Below are 19,618 nucleotides of genomic sequence, written 5' to 3'. Positions count from 1 at the left end.
TATTAAGGGGAACCCCGCACCCAAATGAAAAAATAATACTCTGAACAGCAGTATACAGGCGGTGCAAACAAGACAAGGACTGTAGGTTTGTTGTTAAGTAGAATCTGTTGTAATTTTAAACTGGTACATTTTTAAAGTGTAGCTCCAGCCAAAAAACCTATGTTTAAGCTTTTCGGAAAACATAGCGAAGGATTATCACCCCTGTAACATTTGTTTTTCTGTCTGTGCACCTCTTCAGAAAATTTAACCTCACTTTCTGTCCCAATGACAAATGTTTTTTGAAAATTTGGGGTTTTTAGTGAAACAAGGATTGGTGATAAAGCATCAGTGAAGAGGAGACACGTTTTTCCAATATTAACTCTTACAGGAGAGAATTTACCTTCCTAGGGGTAAATTTCATCTCACTTCCTGTTGTCTCCTTCTGTTTAGTAGGAGTTGTTTGTAAGTTGAATGTTTGAAAGTAGGGGCCTGCTCTATATACTCTGCAGAAATAGGGACCTTAGGTGTTGGTGTTGCCACAACACTGTAAGCCCTCACAGTTACTCTTGGTGGGCGCAGGAACTGGCCCTGCTGTGAAATATTAGATCAACAATTGTAATTACATAGCATATACTATAACAAGCGCGCATCATAAATCAGTGTATACTATATAACATAGGTGATCCTAATAGCTTTGACTACTATTGGTATAATAAAATAATTATGACCACACACTGAAGAGCATTCTAATGTGAAACAAACTCATGTGAAAAATTACTAAAAAAATCATGTGAAAAAAATCATGTGAAAAAATTCCGTGAAAATAACTTAAGATAAAGTTATATAATACAAATTAATATATAAAAAATTTTTATATAAAATTTTTTTTTTTTTTGACCACACTAAAAAGTATTCTAATGTGAAACAGACTCATGTGAAAAAAAAATATATTAAAAATTTTTTGTGAAAAAGATTGCTTAAAATCCTTTAGATAATTCACCCTATTTCCTAGGAACTCTTTATATTCTTTCATAAAGAGTTCCTAGGAAATAGGGTGAATTATCTAAAGGATTTTAAGCAATCTTTTTCACAAAAAATGTTTAATATATTTTTTTCACATGAGTCTGTTTCACATTAGAATACTTTTTAGTGTGTGGTCAAAAATTTTTTTTATATATTAATTTGTATTATATAACTTTATCTTAAGTTATTTTCACGGAATTTTTTCACATGATTTTTTTCACATGATTTTTTTAGTAATTTTTCACATGAGTTTGTTTCACATTAGAATGCTCTTCAGTGTGTGGTCATAATTATTTTATTATACCAATAGTAGTCAAAGCTATTAGGATCACCTATGTTATATAGTATACACTGATTTATGATGCGCGCTTGTTACACTATATGCTAACTAATTTTTGGGTCTTTTGTATTTATTGACTAACATGAGCAGCAGCACAATTTTATTTTAGTTTTGTATGGTTAGCGCAAAATACTTTTCTTTTTATATTAATTGTAATTACATGCACCTGTTGAACAGGGGCAGAAAAATTGGGCCTTTGGTGGTGGTGGTGTTGCCACAACACTGCAGCCCCTCACAGATACTCTAGTTGGAGCGCAGGAATGAGCCCTGCTGCAAAGTATTGCATCAAAAATTGTAATTACATACCCCTGTTAAACAGGGGCTGAAGAATTGGGCCTCGGTCACTGCTGCCACAACATTGCAACCCCTCACAGATGCTATAGTTGGAGCGCAGGAATGAGCCCTGCTGCAATAATTGTAATTATATGGCAGCAGTGACTAAGGCCCAATTTTTCAGCCCCTGTTTAACAGGGGCATGTAATTACAATTTTTGATGCAATACTTTGCAGCAGGGCTCATTCCTGCACTCCAACTAGAGTATCTGTGAGGGGCTGCAGTGTTGTGGCAATACCACCACCACCACCACCTCTGGTAAACAGGGGCTGAAAAATTGGGCCTTGGGCACTGGTGCTGGTGCCACAACACTGCAACCCCTCACAGATACTATAGTTGGAGTGCAGGAATGAGCCCTGCTGCAAAGTATTGCATCAAAAATTGTAATTACACGCCCCTGTTAAACAGGGGCAGAAAAATTGGGCCTTGGCTACTGGTGGCGGTGCCCAGAACCAAAAATGTTCTTACAAGCTATTAGCATGAAAATTGTGGAGGAAGAGGATTGTGACTCAGCATAACAGGATAGTCACTCAGCATCAGCATAGGCAGTCTTGAAGGGATCTCACATTAAAAAAAAAATCAATTGGTTACATCAGCATCAGGTGCTTGGTAGTTGGTGATCCAAGACTGATTCATTTTTATGAAGGTCAGCCGATCAACCGATTCGGTGGACAGGCGCACCCTGTGATCGGTTACAAAGCCTCCAGCACCACTGAATGTGCGTTCCGAAAGAACGCTGGATGCAGGACAGGCCAGTAGCTCAATTGCATACTGTGCAAGCTCTGGCCAGTGATCCATCCTCAAGACCCAGTAACCCAGAGGATTTTCGGTGGGAAAGGTGTCCAAGTCTGATCTTGCCCCTAGGTAATCCTGAACCATGTGAATCAGATGCTGGCGATGGTTGCTGGAACCGGTCAGACCTTGGGGCTGCGGACTAAAAAATTGTCTGAACGCATCGGTCAGACGGCCACCTTCTCCACCGCTCCTTCTGTGACTGACCGAAACCTCACAACATATTGTCCAGGAGGACCAGGAAATTGTAACCTCCCAGGCTCTGGAAACGCATTGCACAAACCTTTCTGCAAGGCCTCCCAAAGATGTTTCATTCTCTGCTCCCTCTGCGATGGCAAGATAAGGTCCGCAACCTTACCCTTAACGTGGATCAAGGAGGGTTACCAGCCAGTAATGATCCCTCCGCTTGATACCATGAATACGAGGATCCTTCCGCAGGCTTTGCAGGATCAGGGAGGCCATGCAGGGTTGGCATTCGGTCCAGGGTCCTCTGGGTCACTAAGGATGACATGATCTGCAGCCACTTCCTCCCAGCCACGTACAAGTCCATGGGTTTCTTCGGACTGTAAATGATCCCTTGAAGACTGCTGCTGATGCTGAGTGCCAGGCTCCACCTCCATGCTGACACAATCCTCCTCCTCCTCTTCCTGTGTGATCGGCGGGCATGCAGGAACACTGTCTGGATAAAAGGGGACTTGAGAGGTAAAGAAGTCCTCCTCTTCCTCCCTCTGTTCTGCCTCAAGTGCCCTGTCCATTATTCCATGCAGCGTGTGCTCCAACAGGTGGACAAGAGGGACAGTGTCACTGATGCATGCACTGTCACTGCTCAACATCCTCGTGGCCTCCTCAAATGGTGACAGGACAGTGCATGCATCCCTGATCATAGCCCACTAGCGTGGGGAAAAAAAACAAGCTCCCCTGACCCTGTCCTGGTGCCATAGTCACATAGGTACTCATTGATGGCCCTCTGCTGCGTGTGCAGCCGCTGCAGCATGGCCAACGTTGAGTTCCACCTGGTGGGCATGTCACAGATTAGGCAGTTCTTGGGCAGGTTAAATTCCTTTTGGAGGTCAGCCAGCCGAGCACTGGCATTATATGACCTGCGGAAATGCACGCAGACTTTCCTGGCCTGCCTCAGGACATCCTGTAAGCCCAGGTACCTGCCCAAGAATTGCTGCACCACCAAGTTAAGGACGTGAGCCAAACAGGGCACATGAGTCAGTTGTCCCTGTCGGAGGGTGGAGAGGAGGTTGGTGCCATTGTCGCAAACCACCATACCTGGCTTAAGCTGGCGTGGCATCAACCACCTCTGAACCTGCCCCTGCAGAGGTGACAGAATCTCTGCCCCAGTTTGGATCCTGTCCCCCAAGCACACCAGCTCAAGCATCACATGGCATCTTTTTGCCTGCGTGCTTGCGTAGCCCCTTGAACGCCTACGGAGCACCGCTGGTTCTGAGGACAAATCAGCACAGGAAGAGGCCATGGAGGAAGAAGAAGAGGAGGGGGTGGAGGAGAGAGGTGTGGCAGAATCACCACTAGTATAATTTTGGAGGCGTGGTGGCGGAACAACCTCCAACACTACTGCACCCTGTCCTGCATCCTTCCCAGCTGCTAGAAGAGTCACCCAGTGTGCGGTGAAAGATAGGTAACCTCCCTGTCCATGCCTGCTGGACCATAAGTCAGCGGTAATATGAACCTTACCACTGACCGCCCTGTCCAGGAGGCCAAGACATTGCCTTCCACATGCCGGTAGAGAGCCGGAATTGCCTTCCGTGAGAAAAAGTGGCGTTTGGGAACCTGCCACTGAGGAACCGCACATTCCACAAACTCACAGAAGGGGGCAGAGTCTACCATCTGAAAAGGCAGCAGTTGAAGTGCTAGCAATATAGCCAAGCTAGCATTCAACCGCTGGGCATGTGGATGGCTGTGAGCAAACTTCTTTCGGCAGTGTAGCAGCTGGGGCAGGGAACTTTGCCTGGTACAATCTGACATTGGTGTACCAATAGCTAATTGCCCGCAAGTACTTGGCTGTGACACACCTAATTCTACACCTTCATTCCTCTCAGTGCAGGTTTCAGAGAGGACTGAAGGTATAGTGGGGTTGGAGATCCCAGCTGATGAGGAGCAAGGAGAGGTCCACTTTGTTCTTTGGTGTGGGTCTTTTAGGTACACTTGCCAATGAACTGCATGACAGGTCAACATATGTCTGGTCAAGCATGTGGTGCCCAAGCGGGTGATGTTTTGGCCACGCGAGATACGCTTGAGACATATGTTGCAAATAGCAGCGGTGGGATCTAATGCACTCATCTCAAAAAAGGCCCACACCAAAGAACTTTTGGAATAACACGCAGAGACAGCAGCTCCCTGCACATGCGGAGCTCTGCAGTGTGAAACAGTCGGCCCTTAAGCTGGCCCCTGGAGGGCATCCTGCCTCGTTGGAGATGTGCCTTCTCCTCTCTCCTATCAGGCACCCACGTGGAGTCAGTGACCTCATCATCCCCTCCCTCCTCGTCACTGGAGCAAACCTGGCAGTATGCAGCAGATGGGGGAACATGACTGCCAGATTGCTGTCCTTCTTGGGCACCCCCTCTCTCTGGGCTCACGTTACTGCCTTCCTCTAGCTGGGTACCATCATCGGAGCCTTCAAAACACTGGGCATCCTCCTGGAGCATGTACCCAACACTGTGGTCAAACAGTTGGGGGACTCCTCAGGAGGACATGGTGGGGCTAGGGAAGGGGCTAGGGAAGGAGTGACTGATGCCATTGAGCTGAGGAAAGAGGCCACATTGTCAGCTGCTTTGCCAGACAAAGTACCTTGAGCCTGGGTGAGAGAGGATGAGGATGATGGCTTGGTCAACCACTCTACCATGTCTTCCACATGTTGCGGCTCAACACGGCCAGCTGCCGAAAAAAAGGACAAGCGTGTCCCATGGCCACGTGCTGATGAGGATGCACTGTCTCCACGACCAGCACTGTTGCCTCTAGACACAGAGCCTGCTTGCCCTCTTTTATTGGCTTGTGACTGTCTGTCTCTCCTTGTTGGTCTTCAAGACATACTAATGGCTTACAGTGAGATGTAGCTGCACAAAGCTGGGATGTATATATATATACTGATACTAAAGCTAGCAGAAGCAACTGCCTGCCTGTAGTATTATTAGTATGAGAACACCAGCAATTGTCTTCAGGTAGCTTTAGGTGCACACTGTGCAGAGGACACAGTACACTAACTGTAAATACTGCAGCTGCCTGCCTGTGGTATTAATAGGATCAGAACAACAGCAATTGTCTTAAGGTAGCTTTAGGTGCACACTGTGCAGAGGACACAGTACACTAACTGTAAATACTGCAGCTGCCAGCCTGTGGTACTAATAGGATCAGAAGGACACCAGCAATTGTCTTCAGGTAGCTTTAGGTGCACACTGTGCAGAGTACACAGTACACTAACTGTAAATACTGCAGCTGCCTGCCTGTGGTATTAATAGGATCAGAAGAACACCAGCAATTTTCTTCAGGTAGCTTTAGGTGCACACTGTGCAGAGGACACAGTACACTAACTGTAAATACTGCAGCTGCCTGCCTGTGGTAATAATAGGATCAGAAGAACACCAGCAATTGTCTTCAGGTAGCTTTAGGTGCACACTGTGCAGAGGACACAGTACACTAACTGTAAATTCTGTAGCTGCCTGCCTGTGGTAATAATAGGATCAGAAGAACACCAGCAATTGTCTTCAGGTAGCTTTAGGTGCACACTGTGCAGAGGACACAGTACACTAACTGTAAATTCTGTAGCTGCCTGCCTGTGGTACTAATAGGATCAGAAGAACACCAGCAATTTTCTTCAGGTAGCTTTAGGTGCACACTGTGCAGAGGACACAGTACACTAACTGTAAATACTGTAGCTGCCTCCCTGTGGTACTAATAGGATCAAAAGAACACCAGCAATTTTCTTCAGGTAGCTTTAGGTGCACACTGTGCAAAGGACACAGTAAACTAACTGTAAATGCTGTAAAAACACCTGCCTGCCTGTCAGTAGGAAAAGAATAACAGGAATGGATCTAGCTAAACTGTATACAGTATATATATATATATATATATATATATATATATATATATATAACACCTAGGATGCATATATATATACACAATACACTGTAAGTGCAGCTAACTGACTTGCCTGCCTACTCTATCTATAACTTAAATTAAATGACACTGTCTCTCTGTCTATCTCTCTCCACCACAACACACTACACAAGGCTGCCATGCAGGCGGCCGTATATAGTGTGGGGCGTGTACTAAACCCCCTGAGCCATAATTGGCCAAAGCCACCCTAGCTTTGGCCAATTACGGCTCTCTGTACAGACGGCGCTATGATTGGCCAAGCATGCGGGTCATAGCGCATGCTTGGCCAATCATCAGCCAGCAATGCACTGCCGCAGTGAATTATGGGCCGTGACGCGCCACTCGAATTTGGCGCGAACGGCCCATAACGTTCGCAATTCGACAAATGGTTGAACAGGTGATGTTCGAGTCGAACATGGGTTCGACTCGAACTCGAAGCTCATCCCTATTGTAGAGGAAGAAATATTCCTTTATTTATTTTTTGTAAGAACTTCCTTCAGTAAGGCTTAATCTAGAAGCATTTTTAGTTCATTCATGTACTCCACAGTGGGGTCTTTTCTCAGTTTTGTGTAAGTGTCAGGGTGACCCAGGAGTCTTCTTGCCTCAGCTATGTAGTTATCTTTGTTTTGAATAACCAGACTCCCACCTTTATCGGCTCTTCTAATAATTACATCCTGATTCTGCTTTAAACTGTCTATAGAGATACAGAAAGGGTCTAGAAGTTTAGTACTATTTTTCTTATTATCGTGATGGAACTTCATTTTAAATGTATTAAAGACCATATCGTAAAAGGTTGAAATAAATTTACCTTTGGCCCAATGAGGAAAGAAGGAAGATTTAGGTTTAAATGAAGTGTGGACTATTGCTCTCTTGCTGGGGGACCAGAATTCGGTTTGAACAATATCTGTTCATCTCCCTGAGCTTCTAAATAGAGCTCTTCTAGGATATTAATGATAGAATCCTCCTCTAAACTAATTTCAGAAGGTGGGAGTGCTACTGACTCTGCTCCATTGTTAGTATGTAGTATCTTTGGATAGTTAGTTTATGTTTGTATTAATTTAGATCTATGAATAACTCAAATAGATTAGGTGGGCTGGGTGGGGCAAAATTGAGACCCTTTCTGAGAAAGTCCAGGTCTGTTACTAAAAAGACAGAGCTGGATAGAGCTTTGATAGTAGAGTGAGTGGTTTCTAGAGTCTGCCTCTTTTTACATCTCTTTCCTCCTCTTTTCTCTCGTCTTATGCCTCCTCTCTTTTGACAGTGAAGGGTTCAGAATCTCAATGTCTGTTGCAGAACCCTACATTTTTGCAACTTCCTTCTCTAAAAAAGTCAGGGGAAGTGTGATGTTAGATATACTAGCACAATGACTGTCTGTCTCTAGATTTTCAAGGACTGTAAATGGATTGTGGGTCTGTACTTCACTAAATGTTTCAGGATCTATTCCTATGTCTATAGCTACTTTTCCAATAGATGTATTGGAAGTGTTAGCCATAGAGGATGATAGAGTGCGTGCATGACTATCTGATGGTATTGCACGTGCTCTCCCTGTAGGTAGTGGACTTTTATTATCTTTGTTCCTATTTATATGACCTTTTACTTGTAAGGATTTTTCAGTTCTGGTTTCTTGGGGTTGGTTGTCATTACTCCTACTTTTATCATTTTTGTTTGATGGCAAAGATTGGGTGGTTCTATCAGAACTGTTATTCACTGCTGAGTATTGTTGATGAGTATTATAGTTACGTTCGTGTTGCCCCCTACTGTGAGAGTATTGTTGGGTGGTCCTTGATGGTGTATATCCAGCCACCCCTATCTTGTTCTGGCTACCTCTCTTCCTCCTTTTGTACTTAGAATTGTTTCTAGTCCCTACGTTGTTTTGTTGGATGTGGCTATCCACTGTGAATCAGTCTGAGACTGAAGTACATGATCTTGGATTTGTACAGTATTTGTATTGTTGTATGAAGTGGGATGTGCATGCTTATTTTTACTAGAATAATATTCACAGCCTTTCTTATGATTGTTGTTATTGGTGGTGGTGTTGGTCTGAACTATAGTCTGAACAGTAGCACCACCGGAAAAATCACACTCTGCAGGTGGAGTCCCCAACAGATTTTTATTAGCAGCAAACAAATACTCTTGCACACAAATGTGCTGATCAGATGATCTAGAATTCAAAATGGACAATGAAAAAGAGGGTGCACCAGCCTTGTGCATTATCCTTTGATAAGTTTATTAAAAGAATTAATTAAAAACTACTCACAAGCATGTGAAGGAAAACCGCAATATAAAAGCCTTAATCTGATGGCAATTGGTCTTATATCAACAGTCTCCAGGTAATGAAGAAGATGACACGAGGACTACTTCTGGCTGACGCATACCTACTTCCTCAGAGCCTGGCAGTGCTGCCTTTTTCAGCTACTCAAATATATATGTGCATCCATAAGACACACATATATATATATATATATATATATATATATATATATATATATATATATACACACAGACATATACCGCTACTGTGTGTGATGGCTACCACACCGGTGGTGCTATTGTTCCGTCCTGGCAGTTAGATTGGCATCTGGAACTTGTTTTACTTTCTGGAAAACCGGAAGAAGAAAATCCAGATGTCAGTTCCTGCTCTTTTAATAAACTTATCAAAGGATAATGCACAAGGCTGGCACGCCCTCTTTTTCTTTATCCCTTTTTTTAAACTGCGGGATTGAGTGCAATTACTTTTTGTTAACAGTTTTGCACAGGATGTGGAGGGTGGAGCTCCTAATATTCCCTCCTCGCCCCAAATACACTGCACCTCTTCATTCCCTTTTCCCTTGTCCTGACTGTTTTTGGGTGATGAGAAAAACTATGCACCAATTGATATGAACTTAAAGAGACACCAAGCTAAATTTAAAAAAAAAAAATAAATTAATTAAATATGTATAAATATAAGTAGAATAAACCTTCTATCTCTCGCTTCCTTTGTTCATCTTTCAAATGCAAGCTTTTTCCTCCTATTTTCAGATTTCATGTTCTAGAGTGGCTTTGTTCATTCTCTTTGCCCCCTTTGGGTATGTGAATGTAGCCACCATTTACTACTCACCCCCTAAATCTTCTTGCAGACCATTTCAGCTCTATAGGAACTGTAGTACACATAGAGCAGATTATGTGATGAGAAATAATGTCACGGCTTGCTCGACACCAGTAGCGGTGGGATGCATCAGTGGAGGAAGTAGAGCATGCAAAGGACAAAAAATAAGCCTGAAAACAAGAGTAATGCTGCGTACACACGATCGGAAATGCCGCCAGCAAAATTCTGATGAGAGCTTTTTGTTGGAAGATGTGACCGTGTGTATGCTCCATCGGTCTTTTGCTGGCGGAATTCCAGCCAGCAAAAGATTGAGAGCATGTTCTCTATTTTTCGGTCGGGAAAAGTTCCTATCCGAAAATGCGTTTGTCTGTATGCAATTCGAAAAATCACGCATGTTTGGAAACAATTTGACGCATGCTCGGAAGCACTGAATTTCATTTTCTTGGCTCGTCGTAGTGTTTTACGTCACCGCGTTCTTGACGGTCGAAAGTTCAGAGAACTTTTGTGTGACCGTGTGTATGCAAGCCAAGCTTGAACGGAATTCCGTCGGAAAAACCATCCAAGTTTTTTCTGACGGAGAATGCGGCATTAGAGGCTTTAAGCAAACACAAAGAAAACAGAGGTATGGAATGCTTAATATTTTAGAACAATTGTAAAAAAAAAATTTAGTTTCTTGTCACTTTGAGTTTGAAATTTTGAAACCCTTGTGTTTATGCACTTAGATGTATTTTTGTCTCCTGACAAATGCAACTTTCCCTGTGAAGCTATGAAGCATCTTAACAAGCATAAATTTATGTGAAGAGCCCATGTTATTGTGTTTGGGGTTTGAATGAGAGAGGAGGAGATAAATATTAGTTCAGAGGTCAGAACCGTATCCCCATCAAATTCTAATGGTGCCATTTGAATTTCCTTACTTTGGCCAATGTTAGCTATACCACATCCACAAAAATTAAATCATAGGACTTGGTTAGACTAATGCACCTGAAGAAAACTACATGCACGTTAGTCACAAAATAACATCCCATGGTTTACTTTATAATTTCTCATTATATGATATCCTCCTCTTCCTTCTATATTCATTTGTTATTTAATTTATGTTTAGTTTAGTTATGCATGCCACAGCACCAGTAGTGTTAATCATTGCAAGAAGAGCTGCCATCATTTTAATCCGTTCTATTACTCCTTCTCCTTATTATTCTGATTCACTATTCTGTATGGCAGACACAATGCATTCAAATGATGTTATTGTGCTATGCACTCCCTGTCTCAGCTACAATGCTTTGGCTGTACAGACTCGCTGCGTCAAACAAATGGGTTTGGTTTATTTTCCTAAATCCCACAAGACTCTAAAGGCTCTTATTAAATTTCCCCTCGGCTCCATCCACACTGAATATATGCATCATAGATAATATTCATTTGCTTGTATTGTGTTGTATCTTTTCAATTTCCAAGATACACTTCCTCTCCTGTGGAGAGCAGTACATGCTGATGGAATAAATATACCGACAACTAGATGTAGTCACAGTGGGAGAATTGTAAGCATGGTTTTATGTATGCCTTTGTTTCTGGAACCCAGCTCATTCCTATTCAATTTCTCTACCTTGTGTAACCCTCACCTTCCTGAGCTTAATGTGGGATGGTTTCCAGAACTGTAAAAGGAACAAGCCTAGAACAAATGAAATAAATCAGAGTTGTTTAGTTTGTAGGCTTGAGGGCTTCATTTCATTTCATTTCACAGGCAGCCCACTGAGGTGACTGTGCAGTCGGTGTTATTTAATATTTACATATTATTGCTGTCATGGAATGCAGTGAGTAAGGGAATAAAATAAGTCCTGAATGTAACACAGGGTTACAGGTTTGTTCATCACGACATAATTCCGATATCACACAATTTTTGGCACTTGACAGGTTGAGCCTACTTCTCCCCACTCTACATCACACTCTCACATGTCTGTCAGTGTCCTGTTCCAGCCCAGTGCCCTCTCTGCTTCCATTCCCTCACATCTCATTTACAAGCCAAAGCAGCTTCTGGCTGTCATTTCACCCGTGTGATATTCCATTACAGCGGTGCTCTCTTTTCCCAGAGCTCTGCAGTTGATTTTCAGAGTTGACATCATTTCTGGTCCAAGAAACTCCTTTATTTATTTCTACCAATTAAGTGAACATTTTCAGACCTGATAAGTTAATGCCATAGTAACACATCTTTGTCCTCTTTGAAAAAAAAAGTGAGAAATACAGATGTAAAAAAAAAAAAAAAAAGAATGAGATATCTACAGCAACACTCACCAGAGTACAAATAGGAGCATAGCCAACACTGATAAGATATTTTGTATGTTCTCATTTTTTCTTCATTATCTCAAGGGATATACACAGGCTTTGTGCAAAGTGCAGCAACCCATAGCAACGTCTCAGAATTCACCCTTCACTGATCTGGTATCTGCCTGTTTTCTATGGGTCACTACACTTTGAAAATTATTATTGCTCTTTATACAACAGAATAAGGCCAGTAGTCAGCATCTGTCTATATTCACACATGATCGCTCTGGAAAGCACATTGGATTTTTTAAGGTTGGTCATCGATGGACAGCTCTTGTAGGTTACTATGAGATGCCTGGACACAAACAGATTGCCTATACTATATATCTTTGTGTCTATGGCTTGATACGTACACAACGCAAAAATCATATCTTATTTTTTTGTAATTGGGAAATACTAGTGAACAGATTATCATTTTATGAAATCTCTTCACTGAAGCCATTGCTCAATAAACCCTGTGTTATACTATTGTTGTTAGTAATGATTAAATTGGTTGGATTGCTCTCAAAAGTCAAGAAGAGATGCTAGTTTCAACCACATTAGGATGCGACTACAGATTACACTGGTGTTTACAGCTTTACTGTAGACCCTGGAGTTAACTGCTATCACACATTACAGAAATAGACATACTACATACAAGCAATCCTTGCAGAATCAAACACTTGAACTCTAGCAAAAGAGCACACGAGACAAGAAAGCTAAGATTTTTTGGAGCTACAAGGCTTTTTCATTAGTAACTGGTTAACCACACAACTTCAAATTTCAGTGGAGCACACCCAGATGTTCTATGCCCATTTCAGTTGCTTACATGAGTCTTATTCAGCTTACAGAGTCAGAACTGCACTTAATCAGGTAACAATGTATGCTTTTTTGTTACCTTTTTGTCAATATCTTCTAAAATCAAATGATTTTTATTGGATTGAGTGAGATTTTATTGGTAGGTTTGTAAGCCATCCTGCACACAAAGTTGGGTGCCCAGCAAGTGGTTTAATCCAAGATTTGAAAATGCCAGCACAACAGTATAGAAAAAGGTTTACTTTTAAATTCTACATTGAGCAGAATGAGCAAGTTCCTAACATGGTTTGATTGAAATTGGTGTGCAGACACTTTCTGCTCTTTCTGTAGCATGCCAGTTCCCACATTTTCCTCTTATTCTTGTTACAGTGTGGGACCTACATCCATCACAACAGTGTTAAAGCTTTGTGGCATTGAATGTTCTGCATATTTATGAAATATCCTCCTTTGGTTTAGAAAAAACACCTCCAATTTTTCAAAACTCTTTTACATGTATCCTTGAGGAAGAAGACATTTTAAATTTCAGAAACCTGTTTTTTGAAGGGGCTTAACTTTAGATGCCTGTTGTGGATATCAGCCAAGCTGTTGTGGGTGTTGACTATTGTATTCTTAAGGAGTTTATTCCTTACTAGTATGATAAATATTACCTACTCAGTTTTCACCCACTTTTTCCAGCTATAGCTTTCTTAGACATGTGCTTTTGATGTTACATGTTCATATGCCACCCCAGGCATTTTTTATAATACTATGATGCACAGCACTACTGTGTTGCTTTTAAAGTTACTCTTATTAAAAGAGAAGTGTGTTTTTTTTTTTTTTTTTTAATATTCACACTTACCTAGGTGAATGCAGCATCAGACCGATGCTGCAGCTGTCCCCCGGCGTCTGCACTGAGAACCGAGCCACCGAACACCGCCGATGGCTCGGTTCTCACTCCTCCCCGAGTGGAGAGATGCTGCCTGTCAGTCAGCATCTCTTCTGCTCTACTCCTCCGCATTTACTGGAACGCTGAGCTGTGGAGAGGCAGGGAGCGGCCACTGAGACTGCCATCAGTCAAGGCAGCTGGCGGATCCAGACTTCCTAAGTCGGGATGACGTGCTGCCTCGAATGATTGCAGTGATGTCAGTGGAGAGTGGACTTCAGACCGCTCTCTGCTGAAAATGGGTCACAGGAGTGCAAAACGAATTGCACTCCTGTGACTCTTAGGAGAAGCCCATCCTAAAAAGCTCAGGTTGGACTTCTCCTTTAAGTAAAACATTTTACAATGTTCATCAAGAGTACCAATCTACCTGTTTGCGTATACACTTGGCCTTACTGTCCCCTATTTGTACTGGGTATTAAGAAATCAACTGTCTCATTAAGTCTATACAAAATCTTTTAATAGATAGGAAAATGTAAGTTGAAAATGACTAAGATTGATGATAACATGTATTTTGTTATCTTGAACGGCTTGTCCAGAAAAAAAAGTTGTGTAGATACTGATGGACTGTAACACCCATTTAGTTTTTAAATCTCTTAATCTGGGTTCACACCTAAGTGTAGCAGGAACTCGCGTTTCTACTGGTGTTACTTTTTTGCATTTTGGAGAGTTTCTGCTTGTCATACAAAAGGCAGCCACTTGAATGGGCTGCTCTATGTACAAGAAACACTCCAAAGAAGCTCCAAAACATGTTTTGAAGTGGAGTGTGTCATGTTTTTTCACTGCGTGTTTTGGTGATTTGTAGCACATGTGCCACGTGATAAAATGTGGTGAAAATGTGCTCCTGCTACAACGCTTGGGGTGCCATTAGCAATTACGTGACACATTTCCAGTGCATTTCCAAAATGCTCAGCAAAATGTGTTTTCTGTGCACTTTGTCATGCATTCCAGAAACACCAAGTGTAAATGGGGACTCAAAGATCCTTGGGGGGTTTATAACCCTTACTACAGTCCCCATTTCTATACAGGTACTAAATGTCATGTAATATAAAATATAACAAAAATTCAACAGGATACTGGTCTCTGGCATCTGAGCAATCATACCAGATAATCTGAGAGATATAAAACACCATTGGGTGCTTCAACCTATGACATTCAACTAATACATGAGGACTCGAGGGTGTTGTTGGGAATCGTATTATTTTAAAGATTCTATGATTTTCTTTTTATTCTCTTTTTGTATCACTGCCAGTGTACAGCTTGTTGCTTATTTTTGTTTGTCTTTAGTAACATAATTTGGCACAGTACCACCCTATGGTCAGTGTCAGTTATTTGCAAATTGTGAAGCTGCACACATCACCTGAAGTTTATAATAGGAGGGAATAGCTTATGATATTCTTTAAATTACTGACCAACCCAGTTTAAACCATTATTTTTTAAATTAAATTATTTTTTAATGTCTCACCTTTTTTCAACAGACTGGCATTGTATTTTCTCACATTTATGTGAACTCTGTATGAGATGTTATTGTGGAATTTCAGGAAATATTAATATATGTTAAATATAGTAGAAGATGTTTGCTTAGAAATTACAAAATTGTGCTGCATCTTTTAAAGGCTTAAGATAATGTAAAGCTTCAAGCTCAGGTAAGGGGAAAGTCATCCTAAGATGTTATTATACCACTCTTGCCACCACTCTTGCTAAAGCCATCAACTTCTATCATGTTACATATACATTTTTTTTCCTTTCAATAATTTTGTCCCCTCCTCCTTCCATAGCTAGGAGATGCTCTCTATAGCTAGTGCCACCCTCTTTTCAGAGTGTCTTTAGTTTCTTCTGTTCTGAGCACGTGTACAATGTACAGTAATTGAATCTAATGTTCATCTGTGAAGATCTGCAGAAGTTTTTCAATTAAAGCATTTTATGATCTGCAAGATGTCATTAGGATCAAGTTACTGTAAGTTATAGCTATCTTGCCACAATTGGATCAGTAATAGAGATCACACTTTCAGTGCTTTGATTGGCGAGGCAGAGCAGTCAAAAACCTTAGAATGTCTAGCTCCAGCAATTTCATGAGCTATACAGAGCATCCCCTATGGAGCTATGGAGAGAGGAAGGGACAAGATTATTTAAAGGCAAACAAACAACAATGCATGTAACATGATACTCCCCGTCAAAATCTATGAATAAAGAGTCAAGTCCAAACATTAAGTGAAGACTCTATTCCATGAATACCTACAACAGAAGAAAGGAGGAGAACATGAATGAATAATGCAAATATTACCATACTCTAAAACTTATATAGTGTCTTTAAGATGGCACAAAAGACAGTTTATGAGTGTATCTTCAGAGGGGAGGGCAGCAACATGCACCTCCCTTTGAATCAATTTGCTGGTTTAGAAAATGAATCCTCTTCCTTTGGCAAAAGAAATACCAGTTCGTTGATAGGCCTGAAGTAGAGTTCTCACTTAATGTTTGGACTTGATTGTCAATTGTTTAATATTTGAAATCATGGAGAGTGTTACATTACACATGAATTTTTGTTTGTTTCTCTTTAAATAATGTTGTCCCTTCCTCACTCCATAGCTAGGAGCAGGGGCGGATCCAGAGTCTAGTCTCGGGAGGGGCACTGCCAGAAAATATATTTTTTTGGGGTACATCTATCGGTGAAATGGCTGGTATTGGCGCTTCAATCATCACGGCACCATGGTTGTTATGGTGTCAGGATGATTGAAGCGCATTATTACTATTATTACATTGTTATAAAAAATTAAATAGTTTAACTCACCATAATGCAGAATCAGTGGGAGCCCCGAGTGTGTCACTTGCCACGTCACCTGTCACCAGATGCAGATTGTCACTTGCCACGTCGCCTGCCACATGTTGTGGATTGTCACTTGCCACGTCGCCTGTCACCAGATGCAGATTGTCACTTGCCACGTCGCCTGCCACGTTGCGGATTGTCACTTGCCATGTCACTTGCCACGTCGCCTGCCACATGTTGCGGATTGTCACTTGCCACGTCACCTGTCACCAGATGCAGATTGTCGCCTGCCACATGTTGTGGATTGTCACTTGCCACGTCGCCTGTCACCAGATGCAGATTGTCACTTGCCACGTCAGCTGCCACGTTGCGGATTGTCACTTGCCACGTCACCTGTCACCAGATGCAGATTGTCACTTGCCACGTCGCCTGCCACATGTTGCGGATTGTCACTTGCCACGTCGCCTGTCACCAGATGAAGATTGTCACTTGCCACCTGCTAAGGTGGTCTCTTGTGTCCCAGAGACAGGCAGCAGAGAGATGATGTAATCTCTCTGCTGCCGCAGCTGCCTGCATGATGAGGGGGGAACTGCAGGGATGCAGGGCGGGCGCCGGGCGGTGAGAGATGATGTCATCTCTCTGATCCCCCGCCCCCCGGCTCCCTGATTGGCCCAGCAGCCCGCCCACAAACACATGGACTGTACAAACCATTGAGAATCAGACCTGAGTGTTTGAAAATCGCGCTGCTTTGTATGGAAGTTACCGCTACGCGACCTCTTTTGGATTCAACACTATGAGGAGCGGCACATGTCAGCGGCCGTGATCTCACTCCCGGAGCCGCCCAGCGGCTCTCCCACTCCCGGAGCCGCGTAGCAGCTTTTTCACTCCCGGAGCCGCCCAGCGGCTCTATCACTCCCGGAGCCGCCCAGCGGCTCTGTCACTCCCGGAGCCGCCCAGCGGCTCTGTCACTCCCGGAGCCGCCCAGCAGGTCTGTCACTCACGGAGCCGCCCAGCGGCTCTGTTACTCCCGGAGCCGCCCAGCGGCTTTCTCACTCCCGGAGCCGCACAGTGGCTCTCTCACTCCCAGAGCCGCGTAGCAGCTTTTTCACTCCCGGAGCCGCACAGCGGCTCTCTCTCACAGTCACTCACCCGCATTTCTCGGAGGGGGCAATTGCCCCGTTGCCCCCCCCTGGATCCGCCCCTGTCTCAGTGTGTCTTTAGTTTCTGTTGTGAGCACATGTAATTGCTGGAGCTAGACATACTATGATTTTTTTTGACCTATCTGATGTTCATCTGTGAAGATCTGCACAAGTTTTGGATTAAAGCTTTTTACAATCTGCAAGATGTAATTTGGGTTGAGTTACTGTCTGCTAATTCTGCTGAGACTGTAAGTTATAGCTATCTTGCCACAACTGGATCAGTTATAGAGGTCACACTTTCAGTACTTAGATTGAAAAGGCAGAATAACTGCCGTGAAATAATCCACCACCTGTCATAATTAACCACTTGGTAGTATGGGGCATTTTATATAAAAAAAAAAGTTAAATATTTTCCTTTTACATGGAACCCTATTTATTGAATGAGTTAAACCTGAAATGAGAAGTATAGTCAAAGAACAAAAATGCAGTAATCAAAGAGAATCTTGATACCTGATGCAGCTATAAAATGTAGTCACCTAGAGATCTCTGCATATGCTTGAAGCGGCCATTAAAAGCCTGCAGTTTTGACTGAATGATGGGCCTGAGAGTGCTGAAGCTTGTCTACCCTTCCCGCTCTTTTGCATTTCTATTGGCCATCAAGACTAACCTTTAAAGTGATGCGCCAATAGGATGGGATTTATGGGAGTGGTGGGTAGCAGCAAACTCTGAAGTACTGAAACCTTTCCTATCAGATGGGCCTGGGATTTGTCCATAACTCCAGACTTTTGGAGGTTGCTATGGGTACAGTATGTGCTGGCACCTTTAATTTATTGCTCTTTATATCTGCAGGGTTTTCTGCTTCCTCTTTAAGCCTCTTAAATAGCTAATTGCCTACGTTCTATGTATGATCCAGTGTTAGCTTTGCTATAGATGAACAGATGTTTCACCTCTTGCCAACAATGAAGCATAGTGAGACGTGTGCCTGTCCTTAATCGCATCGCCATGCCATGAAAAATGTGTATCATACAGAAAAGTACTAATTATTTTTTCTCCTTAGAAAAGGAAATTTCATAGGAATTTTCCAGTAAGTTGAAAATCTCATTGTGTGATAGCAAGAGCTTCTGACGAATGAAATCACTCATTATTGCCACCCACAGAACTTCTACACAGCCTGATCCTTACCTGATATTCTTAATCAGTGCCTGAACTGGACAAAGATTGAGCCACATTTGGGCCCTTTCAGGCAGAAATACTGATTATCCATACCAGATTTTTGCCTAATATAACCTTAAAAACGTGTTTCCACTACAAGGGTTTCTATAAAGTTCACAACAAAATTAGCAACTGCCATTTACTATTTGTAAACTGATTTCAAAGCCTGTTATTTTCTGCCTTTCAATGTTGATGATGTGAGTATGGGCCTCTTGTGTATTGCTGTACAAAGTCCATCTTTGAGTAAAATGACAACTACCCCCCTTCCAATTTCTCTTAGCTTCTCTAACACTCTGACACTCTAACACTCTCTAGCCATTCTGCAACCATTATTAGAGGTTCCACTCAGTCTGCCATCATGTGTCTACCACCATTGAATGGAGACTGGTAACCCAGTGCAAAAGACAGGATCTGCAATCAGTGTTGTTTCTTTGTCATTATCATGCTGTTGGAGTTTTCTAGAACTTAAGAAGATTCTGCCATTCAACAGTCAATGTCACCCAAGCATCTAACTCCCATTCTGCAGTTCCGAAAGATAACACATTCAAGACCTGGTGCATAATGTGACAATGGATCAGGTAAATATTTGTTTGAGGGGTTTTAATGTCGTTTTTCTTTTTTTTTTTTAATTCAGTTGGGCGACTGGCGAGAGTGAAGTGGGGGAATAAACTTTGTGAGGTAAGGCCCTCATCAGACATAAGCTTTAAGGAAGACGGACCTTACACCAGGTATATTGGCGCTACATTTATTCAGTTATGTTGCTCCAATAATTTAAAATGGGATCAAAGATGCTTTGACGGTA

The sequence above is a fragment of the Aquarana catesbeiana genome, linkage group LG01 (genome assembly GCF_042186555.1).
Source record: "Aquarana catesbeiana isolate 2022-GZ linkage group LG01, ASM4218655v1, whole genome shotgun sequence".
Classification (NCBI taxonomy): Eukaryota; Metazoa; Chordata; class Amphibia; order Anura; family Ranidae; genus Aquarana; species Aquarana catesbeiana.
The sequence above is the reverse complement of the archived record's forward strand: the minus strand, read 5'-3'. Positions refer to the sequence as shown.